At 44.1% G+C, this 21,378-nt stretch overlaps 1 protein-coding gene across 9 annotated transcripts in view; it reads right to left on the bottom strand.

The window, feature by feature from the left end:
- The window catches only part of DPP6 (dipeptidyl peptidase like 6), a 1,162,044-nt gene that overhangs the window by 166,949 nt on the left and 973,717 nt on the right, over positions 1-21,378 (bottom strand). The gene's annotated exons all lie outside the window — the stretch shown is intronic.

The following is a 21,378-nucleotide window of genomic DNA, read 5'->3' as shown; positions in this document are numbered from 1 at the left end:
TAAGCAAGGAATTAGTTATAAATAGGTTGTTCTTAAAAAATCTGAAATCATCAACCCGGTTTTCATTTTCCTTTTGTACTTATTAGATAGAACAAAGTCAGTCTCAAAATTTTTAGAGGTCTACCCACCTCCAACAGAATATATCTGTAAGGATTAATCAGAGGCTGAAATTCCACATTCTTCACCCAATGTTATCACTTACCATGACTGGACAATTTGTAGTCTGATACTTCTAGCTACTTAAAATCTGATATGGTTTGGATTTGTGTCCCCATCCAAATCTCATGTCGAATTGTAATCCCCAATGTTGGAGGCCAAGCCTGGTAGGAGGTGACTGGATCATGGGGGCAGATCTCTCCCTTGCTGTTCTCATGATAGTGAGGGAGTTCTCATGAGATATGGTTGTTTAAAAGTGTGTAGCCCCTCCCCCTGTGCTCTTTTCCTCCTTCTCCAGTTATGTAAGTTGTGCCTGCTTCCCTTCACCTTCTGCCATGATTGAAAGTTTCCTGAGGCCTCCCCAATCATGATTTCTGTATAGCCTGCAGAATCATGAGTCAATTAAACCTCTTTTTAAAATAAATTACCCAGTCTCAGGTAGGTCTTTATAGCAATGTGACAACGAACTACTACAGAAAATTGATACTGAGAATGGGGCATTCTTACAAAGATACCTGAAAATGTGGAAGTGACTCTGGAACTTGGTAATAGGCAGAGGTTGGAACAGTTTGGAGGACTCAGAAGAAGACAGAAAGATGAGGGAAAATTTGAAACTTCCTAGAGAATTGTTGGGTGGTTGTGACCAAAATGCTGATAGTAATATAGACATTGAAGTCCAGGCTGAGGCAGTAAGAGGAGATAAGGAACTTACTAAGAATGGCAGCCAAGGTCACTTTTGTTATGCATGAGCAAATAGATGATTGGAAACTGGAATTTATATTTAAAAAGGGAAGCCAAGCATAAAAATTTGCAGCCTGACTATGTGGTAGAAAAGAAAAATTCGTTTTCTAGGGAGGAATTCAAGCCAGCTACAGAAATTTGCATAAATAAAAAGGAACCATGTGTTAATCACCAAGACAATAGAGAAAATGCCTCCAAAGCATTTCAGAGACCTTCGAGGCAGCCCCTCCCATCACAGGCCTGGAGGCTTAGGAGGAAACAATGGTTTCATGGGCCAGGCTCAGGGCCCCACTTCTCTGTGCAGCCTTGGTGCCCTGAATTGTGCCCACACCAGCTCCAGCCATGGCTAAAAGTGGCCAAGGTACAGCTCAGGCTGTTGCTTCAGAGGGTGCAAGCCCCAAGCCTTGGTAGCTTCCACTTGGGTTAAGCATGTGGGTGTGCAGAGTGTGAGAGTTGAGGTTTGGGAGCCTCCACCCAGATTTCAGGATGTATGAAATGCCTGGATATCCAGGCAGAAGTCTGTTGTGGGGTGAAACCCTCATGAAGATCCTCTACTGGGGCAGTGCAGAGGGGAAATGTAGGGTTGGAGTCTTCACACAAGAGACCCCACTGGGGCACTGTCTAGTGGAGCTGTGAGAAGAGGACCACTCTATTCCAGACCCTAGAATGGTAGATCCACTGACAGCTTGCAGCATGCATCTGTAAAAGCCCCAGGCACTCAATGTCACCCTGTGAAAGCAGCCAAGGAAGCTGAACCCTGCAGAGCTACAGGGCAGAGTGGCCCAAGACCATGGGAGCCCACTGTTGTATCAGTGTGCACTGGATATGAGTCATGGAGTAAACGGAGATCATTTTGGAGCTTTAAGATCTAATGACTGCCATGCTGGGTTTCAGACTTGCAAGTGGCCTGCAGCTCCTTTGTTTTGGCCAATTTCTCCCATTTGGAATGGGAGCATTTACCCAATGCCTGTGTCCCCATTGTATTTTGGAAGTAACTATCTTGCTTTTGATTTTACAGGCTTATAGGCAGAAAAAACTTGCCTTGCCTCAGATGAGACTTTGGACTTGGATTTTGGGTTAATGCTGGAATGAGTTAAGACTTTGGGGGATTGTTGGGAAGGCATGATTGTATTTTGAAATGTCAGAAGGACATGAGATCTGGGAGGGGACAGGAGTGGAATGATATGGTTTGGATGTGTGTCCCCACCCAAATCTCATGTGAAATTGTAATCCCCAATATTGGAGGTGGGGCCTGGTGGGAGGTGACTGGATCATGGGGGTAGATTTCCCCCTTGCTCTTCTCATCATAGTGAGTGAATTCTCATGAGATCTGGTTGTTTAAAAGTGTATAGCACCTCCCCCTTCACTCTCTTTCTCTTGCTCCCCCATGTAAGATGTGCCTGCTTGCCCTCTACAATGATTAAAAGTTTTCTGAGGCCTCTCCAGCCATGCTTCCTGTAAAGCAGAACAGTGTGTCAATTAAACCTCTTTTCTTTATAAATTATCCAGTCTCGGGTAGTTCTTTATAGCAATGTAAGAATGGACTAATACAATATCAAATTGGATTACTTTTGCAATCCATTTTTCCTACCAATTAAGATTGATGGGCTGGGACACTGTAGATCTGGGTTTTATTCATTCAACAACATTCATTAAAAATTATTCAGTGAGCATCTACTCTGCAGTCAGGGGGGATCACAGTGGTAAACAGGCAAGAACTCCAATGTGCCTTTATTCTACTTACAATCTGTAAAGAGGTCAGACTCTAAGCAGGACAATGGTCTGATAGGGAAAAATGTGGAGTTCTGCAAACACAAAACAGAGCTGCCTAACTCAGGCAAAGGGCAGGCAAAGGGCAGGCAAAGGGCAGGCAAGGCTTTCCTCAGAATGTTATTGAAAACAATTTACTATTGTGATAAAATATACATTACATAAAATTTGCCATTTTAACCATTTTAAGTGTCCAGTTCAGTGAATTAAGTATGCTCATATTTTTGTGCAACCATCACCACCATCCATCTCCAGAACCTTTCCCTCTTCCCAGACTGAAACTCTGTCCCCGTTAAATACTATTGTAACTCCCCATCCCTCCAGCCCCTGGCACCCCTACTCTACTTCCTGTCTCTAGGAGTCTGACAACTCCAGGGACATCATACAAGTGGAATCATGCAGGAGGGGCAAGAGAGGATACTCAGGAGGCCAGGAGCCAGCTCCTGGAGGGTCTGGAAGCCACACTCCGGTGTCCCAAAGGCAATGGGAAGCCCCTGCCAGAGGTGTGAGTTGGAGGCAACATGTTTACACTTGAGTCTCCTGAAGATGAGTATGGAGGCAGATGGTGTGGCGAAGAGAAGGGAGCCAGGCACCAAATGGGAGGAGCCTGTTGCTATCATCTGAGGAGCACTAACCATGGAGATGGAGGAGGATCAGCCATTGAGACTATGAGAAGAACCCATTGACCATGGGAAGTGACCTGAGGTCTGGGGTGAAGTTTTGGGATGAGGCAAAGCTGCTCTCAAACTGATCTCTTGGGCCACTGGGTGATAGAGAACCATCTTCAGAGTTGGGGTACACTGGAAGATATTATAATTCTGACCTTGGGCGAGTCACCCCCTCTCTGGGGATGAGAGGGAGATGGTTTATGTTGGTGGTCCTCAGATTTTGATGCATATTACATGGCCTGGGGAGCGTTTGAAAAACCTAATGCACAATCCACCAGCCCAACCCAGAGTCAGAATCTCTAGGAATGGAATCCAGACATCAGTGTTTTTAAGAAACATCCCAGGTGATTACAATATGCAGCTAAATTTGAGAACCTGTGGCCCAGGAACCACCTCATGTCTCCTGAAGCTCCTAAGCTATAAATTGTCCTACACAATGTATCCTCTGGTGCGTGGATCAATTCTGCCCTGGGTTTTCTGTCTCTAAACTCTCTGCCCACATCCCTATGGGTACCTCACAACCTGATGCAGCCCAGACTGCAAATACTCAGTGTCTACAGAAATCGGGCATGCAGACCAAGAGTGGGGATCAAACCAGCTGTTTTCTTTTAAGAAATTCTAGGAAAAATATTGCAGTGTCATTTAAGAGACTATGGAGAGAAGGTATTTTGCATAATACAGGAAATGGCATGAATATGGAATGTTCTTTACTGAAAATACGAAAAAGGCAGTTTCCCCAGATTGTTCCCATGGAGGGATGGATCTGAAAGCAGCGGCAAGTATTCGTTTTCTGCTCAGCCCTCCTGGCTCTTCAAGGATTCACTTCAGCCAGAAATGAGTTGGAAAACTTCCAGAAACAAGTATACATCCTCATTTAATTTCAGCAGCTGTTCTTATGAGTTTGCCTAAGGGTAAGATGTATTACTAAGTTTTAGCTTTTTTTTTTTTTTTTAAATAAATGTGTTGTAAGCCTACAATGGATTTTTGAATCAAATCAGACCATAGCCAATTATTATTTTCAGTTAGTAAAGTTTGCTATGATGGATATTAAATCCTTTTTGTTTTTTTGCTTTGGTTTTATTTCTAATGGAAGGAAAATGAAAGAACAAGCTATAAAGAAGAGTGTATCTTGCTTTGAAGATCTTTCACGTTTTCCTTTTTTTTGAGACAGAGAGAGTCTCGCTCTGTCACCCAGACTGGAGTGCAGTGGCTCAATCTCAGCTCACTGTAAACCTGTTTCCTGGGCTCAAGCAATCCTCCCACCGACACTCCCAGGTAGCTGAGACTATAGGGCCAGCCACCACTCCTGTCTAGTTTTTGTATTTTTTGTAGATGGGGTTTTGCCATGTTGCCCAGGCTGGTCTCAAACTCACTTGAGGCATTGAGCTGAAGTGATCCACCCACCTCAGCCCCTCAAAGTGCTGGGATTACAGCGTAAATCACTGTGCCTCACATTCTCCTTTTGATATTCAGATTAAGATATCTGAGGAAAAGATGACGGAAGGCATCAAGTTCTGCCTGTGGTTTTGCGATGCTAACCCCCAGGAGGCTGAGAAATCCTGGGTGCTGAGATCAAATACTGGGGTGAGTGCCTGAACTTTTACTTTTTATCCACCATGTGCATGGCTGGCAGAGCGCTCAGGCTCCTCTGAGTTCCTGAGATTCTTGTTCCTAAAGGGGCTTGAAGCCTCCCTAGGTGTGGCCTTCACTGTCTGGATTAGCTCACGCACCATCCCCGAGGCCTCGCTCCACCCACCTGGAGCTGCTCACAACCGTGGGTCGCCCTCACTCAACTCCCTGCCTCCCGCTGCCACCCCCGATTTATCTCATACGTCGCAGTCCAGATTTGTCTTTACTGAAACACGATTTTTCTCATGCATTTTTTAAAAATCTGAAATACCTTTCTGCTCACTTCAGAATAAAGTTTAAATCTCTAGTCTGCAACCCAAATCCCTCCACAATCAAGATGTGACTTTCAGTCCCACAGAAGTCATTGAGGTCCCATGATGCAGGGTTAGGGACGTCACTGGCCCTAAGGAGTTCCCATTCACAGTGAGAATCTGGATCTACCCAGCTTAGTGTGCTCCAGGCTACGCGATGGTGTCTACACCACATGCTGGGAGCACAGAGGATGTGCTGCATGGCCTGGGCCAGCTGCCGGACTGTTATGTACCTCAGTTTCTCCATTTGCCAGCAGAGATAATAACGAAACCTCATCTTTTGTCATTGTTTTTGGAAGACAGGGTCTTTCTCTGTTGCGCAGGCTGGAGTGCAGTGGTGTGATCGTAGCTCACTGCAGCCTCAACCTGCTGGGCTCAAGCAATCCTCCTGCCTCAGCCTCCCAGGTAGCTGGGACGACAGACACACACCACCACACCCAGGTATTTATTTATTTTTTTTGGCAGAGATGGGGTCTCACTATGTTGCCTAGGCTGGTCTTGAACCCCTGGCCTCAAGTGGTCCTCCAGCCTTGGTTTCACAAGTGTTGGGATTAGAGGTGTGAGCCACTGCGCATGGCCAATAGAACCTAATCTTAAGTGGATGTGAAGAGCAAGTGAGTCAACCAACTCGAAGTACGAAAAACAGTGCCTGGCCTGAAAGAAATGCTCAATCACATCTTCTGTTGTTACTGTCTCCCTTATAAAAAAATCCACTCTCTCTGAAGGGGTTAGAAGAGGCTTCACAGGAGGTATCATCTGAGCTAGAATGTTAAGGATTAATGCTTTCAATTATGATCAGGTCTAGCTTATCTATTTCTTTTTCTTTTTTTCTTTTATTTTTTATGCTTTTGGTGTCACAGCTAAAAATCCATTGCCAAATCCAAGGTCATGAACATCTCCTTTATGCTTCTATGATTTTTACAGTTTTCACATGTATTTAGGTCTTTGATCTATTTCGGGTAAAGTTTTGTATATGTTGGGCAGACACTTCTAAAACGCTTTACAAGCATTAACTCACATAATCTTTAAAAATAACCCTATGGGGCAGGCACTATCATTCCTGCTTTGTAGATGAAGACACAGGAGCATAGCGCTGTTAAGTAACTTGCCCAGCAGTTGGTGGGTCAGGGGTGCGGCTGGGATAGAAACCCGGTTGTACGAGGCAGTTACATGCCTTGCCCAAGGTCAGCAGTTAACAGAAGAAGGAGCCAGGATTGGACCTCACGCAGCAGGTTCCAGAACTTGTGGTCTTGTGACTATGGCACGTTGCATCTTGACAGCAACTTGCTAAATAAATGAAAGGTGTGATTTTTAAACAAAAATACACCAGACCATCAACAACTTCGATCACAATGCCACCTCTCACATTCTCTTCTCCACTCAGAAGGAACCTGATGCCAGAAGCTCACACTCATGAGACTCACACAGAAGAACCAGGTGGGGACACAAGGATGTCTCCCTGTCATCGTCACAGCGTGTCTCCAGCAGACACGGCAGCTGTGGCAGCAGCTGGCCCCATTCTGCCCTTTCTCAAGGCTTATTCAGGAAAAACCTCTTGCCAGGAGCTTTGTCGTCAGCTGCCCAGTGACCGTGGACCCACACTGGCAGGAGGCCCTTCTTACTGAAAGATCCACCAGTCAAGCACCCTGTTGGTTGGCTCAGCACTTGCATTCTGTTCTGGTGAAGGGGCTCCACCCCTTTTTCAGGATGGCCTTCGCCCTGTGGGCACTCAGCCAGTACCTGCATCTGCGATGGATTCTGTGGCCTCGACCCCACTGTGGCACCGGGGCCCTGCAGCTGGAGATGCTGTAGAAACACCCGAGCCCAGTGTCCACTGGAAGCCCTGTCCTGCTGCAGCTGGGGGACCCTGTTATCCTGGAGCGGGGCATGTGCTCTCTGCTGTCAGACCTCAGTTCCTTCTTCCAGAAAACTTTTACAAGGTAAATGCTCAGGTTTCCAAAACAGGCTGAGATGTACATAAGGGCCAGGAGAATAATGGCGTCTGCTTTGTGGTCCTCACGTGGGACTGTCCAGCCCCCACTAGTAAGCAATGGGGACACTCGCAGGCTTTTCCAGGACAGGTAAGGCCACTGTCTCCACTTCCTCCATGCTGCCCTGGCCCTGGCGCCCCGCCTGGAAGTTCTGCCTGCCGGTGCCTCCTCTCCTGGGCACGGCACAGGTGTGTTTCCTCCTCAGTCTGTCGATTCACTCTTCTCCTCACCCAAATCCTCTGTTTCCCTCGGCACCTGTCCAGATCCTACACCCCTGTAAGCCTCTGCTCAGCTCCCAACCTTCCAGCAGGAAGGCTCAACAATCTCCGTTCATCACAGACCTTCTGTGCTCGTGCTGTACTCCCTCCTCACCAACAGAACAGATCCTACAGGCCGAGAGGTTGTGGGAAGCAGATGCAGGAGCTCAGGGGAGAGGATAAGAGAGGTCGGACATGGGCGCAGGATGAGGCCTGCTCTCCAGTCTGGTCCCTGGCACCCCCTGAAGCCCCCAGACAGAGACCTTCATGTTGACGCTGCAGCAATGTCCACTGAAGCACAAGTGAGCTCTTTTCAGAGCGACGACAATCGGCCCAGCCTCGGAAGACTCCGTTTCCCATTTCTGCTGAACACTAGGCCGCTGCAGCTGACGGGGACAGTGACCTGCGGAGAAGCAGCAGCGACTCCAGGCCAAGGGAGGCAGGGGAACTGTGTGCCGGGTGCCTGGCCTCCACAGAGGGCCCTGTCCAATGCCTGCTGGAAGCTGACTGTGCAGAGACTTGACCCTTTACAAATATTAGTAGCCTCTGCAGACCTCACCAGTAGGGTGAGGTCTGTGTCGGGGCAGTGGGCAAAGTCCTCAGCAGAGTGAGTTACATGAATCATTCCCACTGTGTATCCATACTTGACACCCCAGTTTTCTCCTGCGGGTTCATCTGGCCTTCTCCACTGACTAGATTTCAAATTTTATGAGAGTAGGGTCCACACGTCATTTTTCCTTTGTGTTCCAACCTTCCTTCCTTCCAACCCCATGGCCACATTACTTCTGTGTATCTTTAATCTCATACAAACTTGAAGGATGGAAGTTTTGCTGGCATCCCGGCCAGTACAGCCCACTTTGGAGCCCCCAGATCCCAGCATAACATCATTGCTCTGGAGGGGCTGGGATGTAACCAAGACAACCCCGGCATAGATAAGATCCGTGTGTACGAAGCCCACCAGTCACCCAAACACGCCACCATGTAGCCTCTGTACTTGAGTTTGAAGAACGAGAGAGAAGGAATCTTAAGTGATGGGAGAAGGCTGTCACTCTCTAATTCACAACCAAAAAAGAAAACATATGGAAAGTAGAATATCTGGAATTTTTGAAAGAGCAATGGGGCAAAACCTAGTAAGTCCCCAGATGTTCAGACACAAGAAGAGTGGTGCTCTTGAGCAGTGAGGGGATGAATAATTTCCTAGATGTGACTCAAAGGCAGAGAGATAAAGATCTTAAAGAAAAGGAAGACTCACTTTGGGAGGCTGAGGCAGGTGGATCACCTGAGGTCAGAGGTTTGAGACCAGCCTGGCCAACATGGTGAAACCCTGTCTCTACTAAAAATACCAAAATTAGCCAGGCATGGTGGTGGGTAACTGTAATCCCAGCTACTCAGGAGGATGAGGCAGGAAAATCGCTTGAGTCCGGGAGGTGGAGGTTGCAGTGAGCTGAGATCATGCCATTGCACCCCAGGCTGGGTGACAAGAGCAAAACTCGGTCTCAAAAAAAAAAAAATTTAAAAAGGGAAGAGGAAGTCTAAAACCCAGGCGAGCCAGCTTTAAAGAGGCCCTCACTGTGGGTTCCACAGTGACTAAAGATGGTGGGGTGTGGGAGTAGAATAGAGACAAAAACTCAGAGCAAAGGGCTGAACTTTTAAGATTTTCATTTAGAAGTTTTATTCAAAAAAATCTTGATATGAAGAATGAAATTAGACCCCAATTTCTCACCACTGAAAAAAATCAACTCAAAATGGTTTAAAGACTTAGCCATAAGACCCAATGTTATAAAACAAGAAGAAGAAAGCGCAGTGGAAATACTTCGTGGCATTAGTCTGGACAAGGATTTTATAGAAAAGAACTCAAAGGCACAGGCAGAAACACAAAAATAGAAAAAGGCAATTACAGTAAACTAAAAAGCTTCTGCACAGCAAAAGAAACGATCGACAGAGTGAAGAGACAGCCTGCAGAATGGGAGGAAATATCTGCAAACGATGTATCTGACAAGGGGTTAGTTTCCATAATACATGAGGAACTCAAACAACTCGATAGCAAAAACCAAATCATTTGATTAAAAAATGGGCAAAAGAACTGAATAGACACTTCCCAAAAGAAGACATACAGATGGCAAACAGGTCTAGGAGAAAATATTCAACATCACTAATCATCAGAGAAATGCAAATGGAAACGACAATGAGAAACCATCTCACCCCCATTAGAATGGCTGTTATCAGAAAGACAAAAATTAACAAATGCTGGTGAGGATATGGATAAGGAGGACATTTTATACACTGTTAGTGGAAATGTAAATTAGTACAACCATTATGGAACCCAGTATGGAGGTTCCTCAAAAAAGGAAAAATAGAGCTACTATATGATCCAGCAACCATATGGTTGTATACTGGGTAGACATCCAAAGCAAATGAAATCAGTATGCTGAGATACATGCACTTCCATGTTCACTGCAGCACTATTCACAGTAGGCAAGACATGGAAACAACCCAAGTGTCCATTAATGGATGAGTGAATGTAGAAAATGTGGTATACATATATACAAGGAAATAGTATTTAGCCAAAGAAAAGAATGAAATCCTATCATTTGCAGAAACATGGATGAACCTAGAGGACACTAGGTTAAGTGAAGTAAGCCAGGTACAAAAAGCCAGATATCACATAGTCTCACTCATATGTGCATCTAAAACGTTGCTCTCATAGAAGTAGAGAGTAGAGTGGTACTGGGAAAGTGTGTGTGTGTGTGTGTGTTTGTGTGCAGGTGGGTAATGGGGAGAGACTGGTCAATGTTACAGTGAGGTAGAAGGAATAAGTCCTAGTATTCCATTACACAGTTGGGTGATAATGGTTAACAATAATGTATTGTCTATTCAAAATATCTAGAAGAGAAGATTTTGGGTATTCTCACCACAAATAAATGATAAATGTTCAAGCTGATGAATCTGATAATTACTGTAATTTGATAATTACACATTGTATACATGTATTGAAACATCACACTCATTCAGGTGTGGTGGCTCACACCTGTAATCCCAGCACTTTGGGAGGACGACACTGTCAGATCACGAGGTCAGGAGTTCAAGACCAGCCTGACCAACATGGAGAAACTCCATCTCTACTAAAAATACAAAATGAGCCGTGCATGGTGGTGCACGCCTGTAATCCCAGTTACTTGGGAGGCTGAGGCAGAAGAATCACTTAAACCTGGGAGGCGGAGGTTGCAGTGAGCTGAGATCTCACCACTGCATTCCAGCCTGGGCAACAGAGCAAGACTCTGTCTCAAACAACAACAACAACAACAACAACAAACAAACAAACAAACAAAAATCACCCTGTACCACATTAAATAAGTACAATTATTATGTGTCATCTAAAAATAAAATAAAATTTTAAAAATGGCATAATATATTGGGCTATCTTGAAAACCAGTTTGGGCTATTTGGGAGAGAAAAAAAACCATGCTGTCTTTTTGAGTAAATTCTATGTCTGGAACCAACTAACCCATGCATCTGTTTACCTGACATTTGTTGATCATTAAAGATACCACATTTGATCAGGAATGCACCTGCTCTCCTATATCCAGGAGCAGCATATACTATAAAGGGGAAGTAAACTATAGCTGGGGGTGAAGGGGGAAGGCTTTCGAGGAGGGGCCTAGAGAACTCATTCGGTGTGCATGGGGGAGAGTTGAAGGGAGAACTCTTCAGTTGTCAGCATCCATGTGTGGAAAGGCTCGCGGATCTGATGCATTTAGGGGACTACAAGTAGGTTGGAAGAGTTGTAAAACAGTAAGTGGGTAGGGATGTGGGGTGGTAAAAGATACAGCAAGAGTGGGGGACAGGTCAGGCTATGGGAAGCCTTGTGTTCCAGGGGATTTGGGGCTTCATTTTCTTCGTGATAGGTAAACTTGGAAAGCAAAGTCATAGAAGACCCAGATAATCAGATTTTCATTTCAGAAATATCACCAAGACGGCTGAGGGGAGATGGGAGGCAGAAGGCTGGTGGTGGGGAGGCCTAAGAAATAGTGAAAGCACAAACTACAAAAATGAGATCTAAAAGAAGATAGATTTGAAAAAAAGTAGGAGTCAGAATCTACAGGGTGTGGGTGTGTGGCAGGAACAAGAAGGAAATATGACTTCTCATCCTCGCACCTAGGTGACAGAGTGTATGGGTTACTAAGAATTAAGATGGGAAATGAAGAAGGAAGAGAAGGTTTGGAGAAGGGAGTCAGAGTGGGGTTTGCGCAAGTTGACCGTGAGATGCCTCTGAGACTTCCAGGTAGTTGCTCCATAGGCAACTGGAAGTTAGTGTCTAAAGAGAGACAGGGGACAGAGATGGCAGGTTCATCACCTATGGATGACAGTCAAAATCACATCTTATACAACATAAAGTCCCTCAAAACAAAGCACTTCTTGAGCAAAGGGTACGGCTGAGGGTGACAGCCAGGGGAACATCAATTTTCATCAGGTGGGTGGATGAGGTTCCATTTGGTGTCAATACTCACACTGAAGTTCCTCACATTTGATGGCTGCAGGGTACCCTTTGGGCTATTACAGTTGAAAATTGTCTCATAATTCAAGTACTTAAAATAGCCTATCACAATCCCACTTCGTCAGCATCATATTAGCAAGTGTTTCAATGATAAGGTTGGAAAATTGTACGAGTTTGTGATTCCTTGTCTGAAAAATAGATTGAAATTAAAGTAGGCTTCAATGTACATTCGCTCAACAAATATTCCTTTTATAAAATGTTATCCTGGCTGGGTGCACTGGCTCACGCCTGTAATCCCAGCGTGATTTGGGAGGCCTAGGCAGGTGGATCATCTGAGATCAGGAGTTCGAGACCAGCCTGGCCAACATGGTGAAAACCCATCTCTACTTTAAAAATACAAAAATTAGCCAGGCATGGAGGCAGGTGCCTGTAATCCCAGGTACTTGGGAGGCTAAGGCAGGAGATTTGCTTGAACCCAGGAGGCAGAGGTTGCAGTGAGCTGAGACCACGCCATTGCACCCCAGCCTGGGCAACAAGAGTAAAACTCCATCTCAAAATAAATAAATAAATAAATAAAAATAAAATAAAATAAAATGTTATCCTATTAGTTCTTCTTCTTCTGAGCCTACCAGGTAAAAGTGTGAGGACCTCTGCTTGGGATTCAAAGCCATCACCAGCCTGTCCCAAGTTATTTCTCATCTTCTATTTCTTTCTGCCAGACTCATCTCTTTGTTATTTCCCAAGTAAGCCCACTCAGTCTACCTTGGGCAAGCCCCCTCTGGGTATTTATAAAATACATGAAATTTTCATTAGTTTCATTTTTAAAAATGAACATTTTAGCATAAATATGGCTTAGTAATATAAGTTACGGTAAATTATAGGTTATAGTAAATTCTGTGAAAGTTCAGTTAACTGGATGATATGATTTGGCTGTGTCTCCACCCAAATCTCATCTTGAATTGTAGCTCCCATAATTCTCTTGTGTCTTGGGAGGGACCAGATGGAGATAATTGAATCATGGGGTGGTTTCCCTCATCCAGTTCTCATATAGTGAGTTAGTTCTCACAAGCTCTGGTGGTTTTATAAAGGGCTTTTCCCTTCACCGGGCACTCATTCTCTCTCCCGTTGCCCTGCAAAGAGGTTCCACCATGATTGTAAGTTTCCTGAGGCCTCCCTAGCCATGCAGAACTGTAAGTCAATTAAACCTCCTTCCTTTGTAAATTACCCAGTCTCAGGTATTTCTTCACAGCAGTGTGAGAACAGACTAATACAGTAAATTGGTGCCACTGAGAGTGAGGTGCTACTATAAAGATACCCCAAATGTGGAGGCTACTTTGGAACTGGGTAACAGGCAGAGGTTGGAACGGTTTGGAGGGCTCAGAAGAAGACAGGAAAATGTGGGAAAGTTTAGAACTTCCTACAGATTAGAGGGCTCAGAAGACAGGAAGATGTGGGACAGTTTGGAACTCCCTAGAGACTTGTTGAATAGCTTTGATGAAAATGCTGATATTGAAGTCCAGGCTGAGGTGGTCTCAGATGAAGATAAGGAACTTGTTGGGAAGTGCAGTAAAGGTCACTCTTGCTATGCAGAAAGACTGGTGGCATTGTGCCCCTGCCCCAGAGATCTGTGGAACTTCAAATTTGAGAGCGATGATTTAAGGTATCTAGAGGAAGAAAATTCTAAGTAGCAAAGTGTTCAAGAAGAAGCAGAGAATAAAAGTTTAGAAAATTTGCAACCTGATGATGTGATAGAAAAGAAAATCCCATTTTCTGGGGAGAAATTCAAGTTGGCTGCAGAAATTTGCATAAGTAACAAGGAGCCCAATGTTAATCACTAAGACAACAGGGAAAATGTCCCTAAGGCATGTCAGAGACCTTCATGGCAGCTCCTCCCATCACATGCCTGGAGGCCTAGAAGGGAAAAATACTTTCCTGGCCTGGATCCAGGGCCACTCTGCTGTGTGCAGACTTGGGACTTGGTGCCCTGTGTCACAGTCATTCCAGCCATGGCTAAAAAGGGCCAATGTACAGCTCAGGCCATTGCTTCAGAGAGTGCAGGCCCCAAATCTTGGCAAATTCCACGTGACGTTGGGCCTTTGGGAGCATAGAAGTCAAGAATTGAGGTTTGGGGACCTCCACCTAGATTTCAGAAGATGTATGGAAATGCCAGGATGTCCAGGTAGAAGTTTGCTGCAGAGGTGGGGCCCTCCTGGAAAACCTTGCCAGGGCAGTGCGGAAGGGAAATGTGGGGTCAGAGCCCCCACACAGTGTCCCCACTGGGGCACTGCGTAGTGGAGCTGTGAGAAGAGGGCCACCATCCTTCCGACCCCAGAATGGTAGATCCACCAATAGCTTGCACCATGTACCTGGAAAAGCCACAGACAATGTCAGCCTATGAAAGTGGCTGGGAGATAGGCTGTACCCTGTAAAACCACAGGGGCAGAGCTGCCCCCTGCAGGAGCTCACTTCTTGCATCAGCGTGACCTAGATGTGAGACACATTTTTGGAACTTTAAGGTTTAATGACTGCCTTATTGGATTTTGGACATGCATAGGGCCTGCAGCTTCTTTGTTTTGACTAATTTCTCCCATTTGGAATGGGTATATTTACCTAATGCTTATACCCGCATTGTATCTAGGAAATAACTAATTTGCTTTTGATTTTACAGGCTCATAGGCAGAAGGGACTTGCCTTGTCTCAGATGAGACTTTAGACTTGGACTTTTGAGTTAATGTTGGAATAAGACTTTGGGGGACTGTTGGAAGGGCATGATTTTGTTTTGACTTGTGAGGACATGAGATTTGGGAGGGGCCAGGGGCAGAATGATATCTCCACCCACATCTCATCCTGAATTGTAGTTCCCATAATCCCCATATGTCTTGAGAGGGACCAGGTGGAGATAATTGAATCATGGGGTCGTTTCCCCCATCCTGTTCTCCTGATAGTGAGCTGGTTCTCATGACACCTGATGGTTTTATAAGGGGCTTCCCCCTTTGCTGGGCTTTCATTCCCTCTTCTGCCACCCTGTGAAGAGGTGCTTTCTGCCATGATTGTAAGTTTCTTGAGGTCTCCCCGGCCATGCAGAACTGTGAGTCAATTAAACCTCTCTCCTTTATAAATTACCCAGTCTCCAGTATTTCTTCATAGCAGCATGAGAATGGACTAATACACTGGAATTATCTAGAGGATTGGGAACTTTCAATTAAATACACTTTCTTGGTGAATTTTCTAACTAAAGAAGAGATCTTTGCAATTTCAGTCCTTATTAGGGAAATATTTCCAGATTTTATACTTTCTTGATTTATTAGATAGAATGAGGTATACAATATGGAATTATTATTGACTAAGACAATCAGTTTTCATTGTCCAAAACTATTGGTGTGGATGTACAAAAAGGGATTAGATCAAATCTATATCAATTCCCAGAAACTGTTTTCCTTGATATTGTCTGTGTTATTGTTATTCTTTTCCATGTATGTTGTATACAGAAAAACTATCCCAGGGTTTAGCATGTGAGTTGGCTGGGTTTTAACTAATTGAGACTTCATTTGACTTTTCCAAAAGTCAAATAAATCCAAAAGTTTCATGAATATTTACATCAGTAAGATAATTTAAAAAGAGAAATTAAAAAGTTAGTACAACTTCCAGGTAACTTACTGAGAAGAAATGTGTGTGTGTGTGTGTGTGTGTGTGTATTAACTGATAATTTATATTAATATTTCTTAAACCAATTCAAAGTAAATTGCAATAAAAGCACAGTCTGCATGTTCCCAGAATGGTTATGATAAAAGAGACACAAATAGCTAAAGAGTGGGCTAATTACATCAGGAACTAAGGATGGAATAATTACTATAATTAGGCACAATTTGGTTTTTAGTTCTGGAAAATCAAGGCCAAAAGGGAAACATGTTGCATAGCTCAGTATTTGACAAAATGATAGCAATACTTTTAAGGGTGAGATGATAAAAAAGAAAGAACCTTGGACTTGAAAAGGAACCCTGAATTTCAGTCTAAAACTACTAGCTGTCGAGCTGTGAGCAGGTTACTCAACACTGTTTAATGCAATTTCCTTCACTACAACATGAGAGATTGGGGTGGATGATCTCTAAGAGATTTCTTTCATCTTTCACTTTGTCAAATTCAAAAGTTACATTAATATTTACATCAGTAGAAGATATTCAGCAAATTATTTAGTTACGTTATTACCAGACTTCTATTGAAAAGGATAACTATTTATTTATTTATTTATTTATTTATTTATTATTTTTTCTTAAGTTAAGATGGGGGTCTTTCTCTGTTGCCCAGGATGGTCTCAAACTCCTAGCCTCAAGCAATCCTCCTGCCTTGGCCTCCCATAGGTGTGGGCCACCATGCCCAGCCTAGGGACAACTATTTATCATGGAAAGGAAATTAAACATTCATAGTGAACCCAAGATGTTATTAGTTAGGGGGAAATAGATTCTCTCTATATATCAATTAAAAATTTCAATTATAATATTGCTTAGGTTTCTTTAATTGACACATTATAGCAGCTTTCCTAATGTCAAAGACATATCCAGATAGTAGTAACTATTTGGCAATTGCATTTCTCCCTCTATTCCATGGCTTCTCTTGAGTTACCACATGTCCTGATCAAGCTAATTATATCAGGAACAATTTACTAACATTTCTGTAGTAAATAAAAATGAAAGATCCTGTTGTACGTGATATAGAACATAATTTATAGGGCGAAGCACAGAAGAGGTTCGCTGGCCATGGAAGTGGCTATCCCCATTGGTTTAGCAATGATCATATGAAAGTTACTGCTCCTGAAGCCCACAGGAGAGTCTTCACTGAAGACTGTGCCAATCCTGCAGCTAACTCCTGTCACTGGAACATTCTACACACATAAAACATGTCACCAGGATACAAGAATTCTGCCTCCAAATCTGCAACCTTTTGATGTATCTCTTAAGGAGACCCTGCGGAAAGCAGAAAGCTGACCATAGAAGCCAGCAGGTCCTCGGGCACTGGCTGCTAGCAAGTGACATGAGGAAGGCCTCCAAGGACAACCCAAGGAGTCCTGGTGAGCTTGTTTCTCTGCACGGGTTTAATTTGTGGGTGTGCTACAAACGTCACATGTGGTCCCGAGTGGTTTCATTAATAGGCCATATAACAGACAGTTAGGATTACCAGCTGCGGCTGAAAGATTGAAGAAACACTCTGGCACTCAGAACCTAAAGTGAGTCCTCTCTGCATGGAATTTGACCATCAGCTGACTTCCTGTTTTTGTTGCCCTGGAAACCTGATAAGGGTTGAATATTACCTCTATTCATGACAGCATTACTTATGGTAAGTTGCATGGGGATAAGAAGAACCATAAGTACTAGGAGGGAGTTACAGCTGCCACTTCTCCCAGGCTGGTGACCCTCGTGCACGTTCCTGGTGGGGCTCTGAGGACACGCCCCTGGCTCCTCAGAGGCGTCAGGCAGGGAAGATTCCACTCCCTCCTGTGGACGTCCTGCTCCCTGCACAGAGCTGACATCTGGCAGCAGGGCTGGGGGAGAAGGCAGCTCCTGTGTGGTTGGGGGGACAGCAGCGCCGAATACTGCAGGAGAGGTGCACATGTGTGATATCACCCTGCTGGCTGACTGTTGCTGCCCCAGATCCTACTGAGTCCAGCTGATGCTGAATGTGGACTCAGGTGGAGCCAGAATGTTTGCTTGGTCCACACAAGGCCCCGATGGGTGTTTCAAAGCAGGTGTCAGGCCCCTGACATAGGCCAACCTTCCTGAACAATATGCCTTCCATAGGTTCATGTCAGAAACTGGATGATGGTGGGAATTCTGAGTATTTTCTGAAATAAAATTATTACGAAGTAATAAAAAGAATCGAGAGAGCTACACCAACACCAAAGATGGGGCTGGGTAAAGGAGCACTGGGTTTTTTGAAAAGTGAACTGCTGGCTTGAGATCATAGAATCAGTCTAGCCAGCTACAAACTGGAGAACAGCACAGCAAAAGCCACCAAGCTGTGACTACAAGTATTTGTTTTTTTGTGGAATACATGGAAAAAAAAAAAGAAAAATGTCATTGTCCCACAGATCACACTCATACATGCACAAAATACTACCTTCAAATAAACTTTGAGCTGGGCATGGTGGCTCCTGCCTGTAATCCTAGCACTTTGGGAGGCCAAAGTGGGAGGATTACTTGAGGCCAGGAGTTTGAGACCAGCCTGGGCAACACGGTAAGACTCCATCTCTACAAAAACAAATAGCAACAACAACAACAACAACACACAAAAAACACTAAAAAATTAGCTGAGTGTGGTAGCACATGCCTGTAGTCCTAGCTACTTGAGACACTGAAGCAGGAGGATTGCTTGAGTTCAGCAGGTCAAGACTGCAGTGAACTCCTGCTTGGACCACAGAGTGAGATCCTGTCTCTACAGAACATACACAAACCAACTTTGTTGTATTTTATTTCCTTCAAGATGTATGTGTGTTGGTAGGGGAGGTATAAATCTGGTTTTTAATAAAACTAAGACCATATAACATAATGGTTAATTTATATTAGGAATGATTTTCCATGTTATTTTATTGTTTGTTTTTTTTTTTTTTTTTGAGACAGAATCTTGCTCTGTCGGTGAGGCTGGAGTGCAGCTGCATGATCTCAGTTCACTACAACCTCTGTCTCCTGGGCTCAAGCAATTCTCCTGCCTCAGCCTTCTGAGTAGCTGGGATTACAGGCATGTGCCACCACGCCCAGCTAAGTTTGTATTTTTAGTAGAGACAGGGTTTCACCATGTTGGCCAGGCTGGTCTCGAACTCCTGACCTCAGGTAATCCATCTGTCTCGGCCTCCTAAAGTGCTGGGATTATAGGTGAGAGCTACCACGCCTGGCTGCTTTTCCACGTTATTAAACATTCTTTGAGACATGCCCTTGAAGAGATATGACTGTTTATTTAATTAATCCCCTATTGTCTGACATATAGTCTTTTGGTTTTTTTATTGTAATAAAAATACTATTGTGTGCATCTTGGTATAAAAATTTTCACCCGCATCTCTGATATTTCCCTGGGATAAATTCCTACAAGTAGAATGCATGAATCATGTTCACTGAGCAATAAATATGTGTATGAGGGACACAAATAGGTTGATCAAAGAACTGTACGAATTGCTAAAAAACAACAAAAAGAAATCCTATTACAATGTTTTGTTTATTGGATTATGAAAGACTGAACACTAATGATACCCAGCACTGCTAAGAACTCAGTGTGCTCGCCTGACGGGAGCATAGGTGGGGAACATTGAAGAAAAAGTCAGCAAATCCTATCGAAAGAGACTTTTCTTGCAGAGATTACATGAAGAGACCACTGGAAATAAAGTATAACTGGCCTTCAAGCCTTGTATACAGAAAGTGATGGTAGTGGAAAGCCCAGTTACCGTTGAGTTAAAAGGTTAATAGCATACGTATATATACACGTGCTTTTTCCCATGGAAGCAGTCCTAAAATTGCCAGGAGTCATTCTCAGAGTACCCAATGCTCTATTTCAGGAGCACATCATTCAATCTGTGAATGACTACATACTGACTCTATTTTGCCCTCACATTCCCTATATTTTGGGCCTTTTCCCTTTTCACTGCTCAACTGGGCAAATACACAACCTTTTAGCATACTAGCTTGTAGCTCTATCTGGAAAACAGATGGATAGAGGATGACACGGTTTGGCTGTGTCCCTACCCAAATCTCATCTTGAATTGTAGCTCCCATAATTCCCACATGCTGGGAGATCTGATGGTATTATGAGGGGTTTCCCCTTTTGCTTGGCTCTCATTGTCTCCTGTCTGCTGCCATGTAGGACGTGCTTTTGTTTCTCCTTTGCATTCTGCCATGATTGTGAGGCCTCCTCAGCCACGAGGAACTGTGAGTCAATTAAACCTTTCTTCTTTTATAAATTACCCAGTCTCAGGTATGTCTTTATTATCAGCGTGAAAATGGACTAATACAGAGGAGGTGCCAAGGATCAATGAGAGGTTTAAGATTCCTGATGATTCTCATTTAGTTCAGCACCATCATCATTAACACTACAAACACCCTTAGGGCCTGTCCGATGGGCCTGGCGAGGTGCTGAGCAGTGGACATGCAAGGCCTCATCTCATCTTTGCAATGGCTGTAACTGTTTATTCTGAGTGAGTGTTTCATATTTTAGGCTGATCCATCAGTCTAAAATCCAATCCAGAATGCTTGGTTCTTTCGTTGGTTCTTGCCTAGGCAGCTCTAGGATATGGCAAAAAATCATTTAATTGCTCTGCATTTTGATTTTCTTATCCACAAAATACAGATAATTACACCTGCTGTGCTTGCCTCATGGTGTTATGGGGAGGATGAAAGGAGGTAATTTATGGGAGAAAATCCTGGAGGTTATAAAGCACTTTTAAAGGTAACATATTATTAGCATAATAAGTGTCATCAACCTATCCAATCCTTACCACGGAGGACCGCATTTTAATCACAGGATTCTTGTAGTTCCCTCACTTTACCACTTATCCCCTCTGCCCTTTCCTTCAAAAACCAGTATAATGTATTACATCATTTTCCACTCCAGCAAATTAATTCAGGATTTAATGCCAAAGGGCAGAGTGTAGTGCCAAGAAAGAGAAATGCTTGTAGATAATCTAAAATTGCTCTTCTTACCAGAAAGTACTCACATCATTCCTTCTTTCAAAACGTCAACCAAAATCAAGACAAAAAGCCCCAACACCACTATAAACACTTTCCCATCAATGCAGCTTTCAAATGCTACAGGAAAATCTTCCTATTCAGAGTTACCCACCCAGAGAAATCTCTTGGGATCTTTCTCACCTCCTGAACCCATATTTTAACCTGAATTCTGATGTATTATTTTTCCAAAGCTGAGAAAAAGTTCTCAAAATAAAATTATGCTTTTGAGCATTTGATAGTACGTGTTCTGTGTCCACTTGAAGCTATTTAGTTTAACATAGGAGCTACAGAATTTCCTAGCTGAAGAGATGGCACCCTTCTAATGAGTCCAGGGACATGGAGAGGTGGGCACAACAGTGGCAGGAACCAGCACCAGGCCTTGCCTGAGGCTGTGGATTTTATAAACTCCCCCTCCTCACAGAGGGTCACTGAGCCTCCAGGGGCTGACCACGGGGTGGCCTGGCCAGGCATCCTGACATTCTCCAGGCTGGGAATTGCTGGGAGGAAGTGTAAAAAGTGCCAACAGGGCACCCTGAGGGTCTCGTCTGGGTGATTGTGAGGTCTGCCCTGAAAATGGTATCTGAGCAGAGATCTACGGGTGAACAGAGGCTACCCAGGGAAAGAAGGGGAATGAGAGCATTGCAGGAGAGGGAGC

This window comes from Theropithecus gelada, chromosome 3 (genome assembly GCF_003255815.1).
Source record: "Theropithecus gelada isolate Dixy chromosome 3, Tgel_1.0, whole genome shotgun sequence".
Lineage (NCBI taxonomy): Eukaryota > Metazoa > Chordata > Mammalia > Primates > Cercopithecidae > Theropithecus > Theropithecus gelada.
This window is presented reverse-complemented; position numbering and strand designations above follow the sequence as displayed.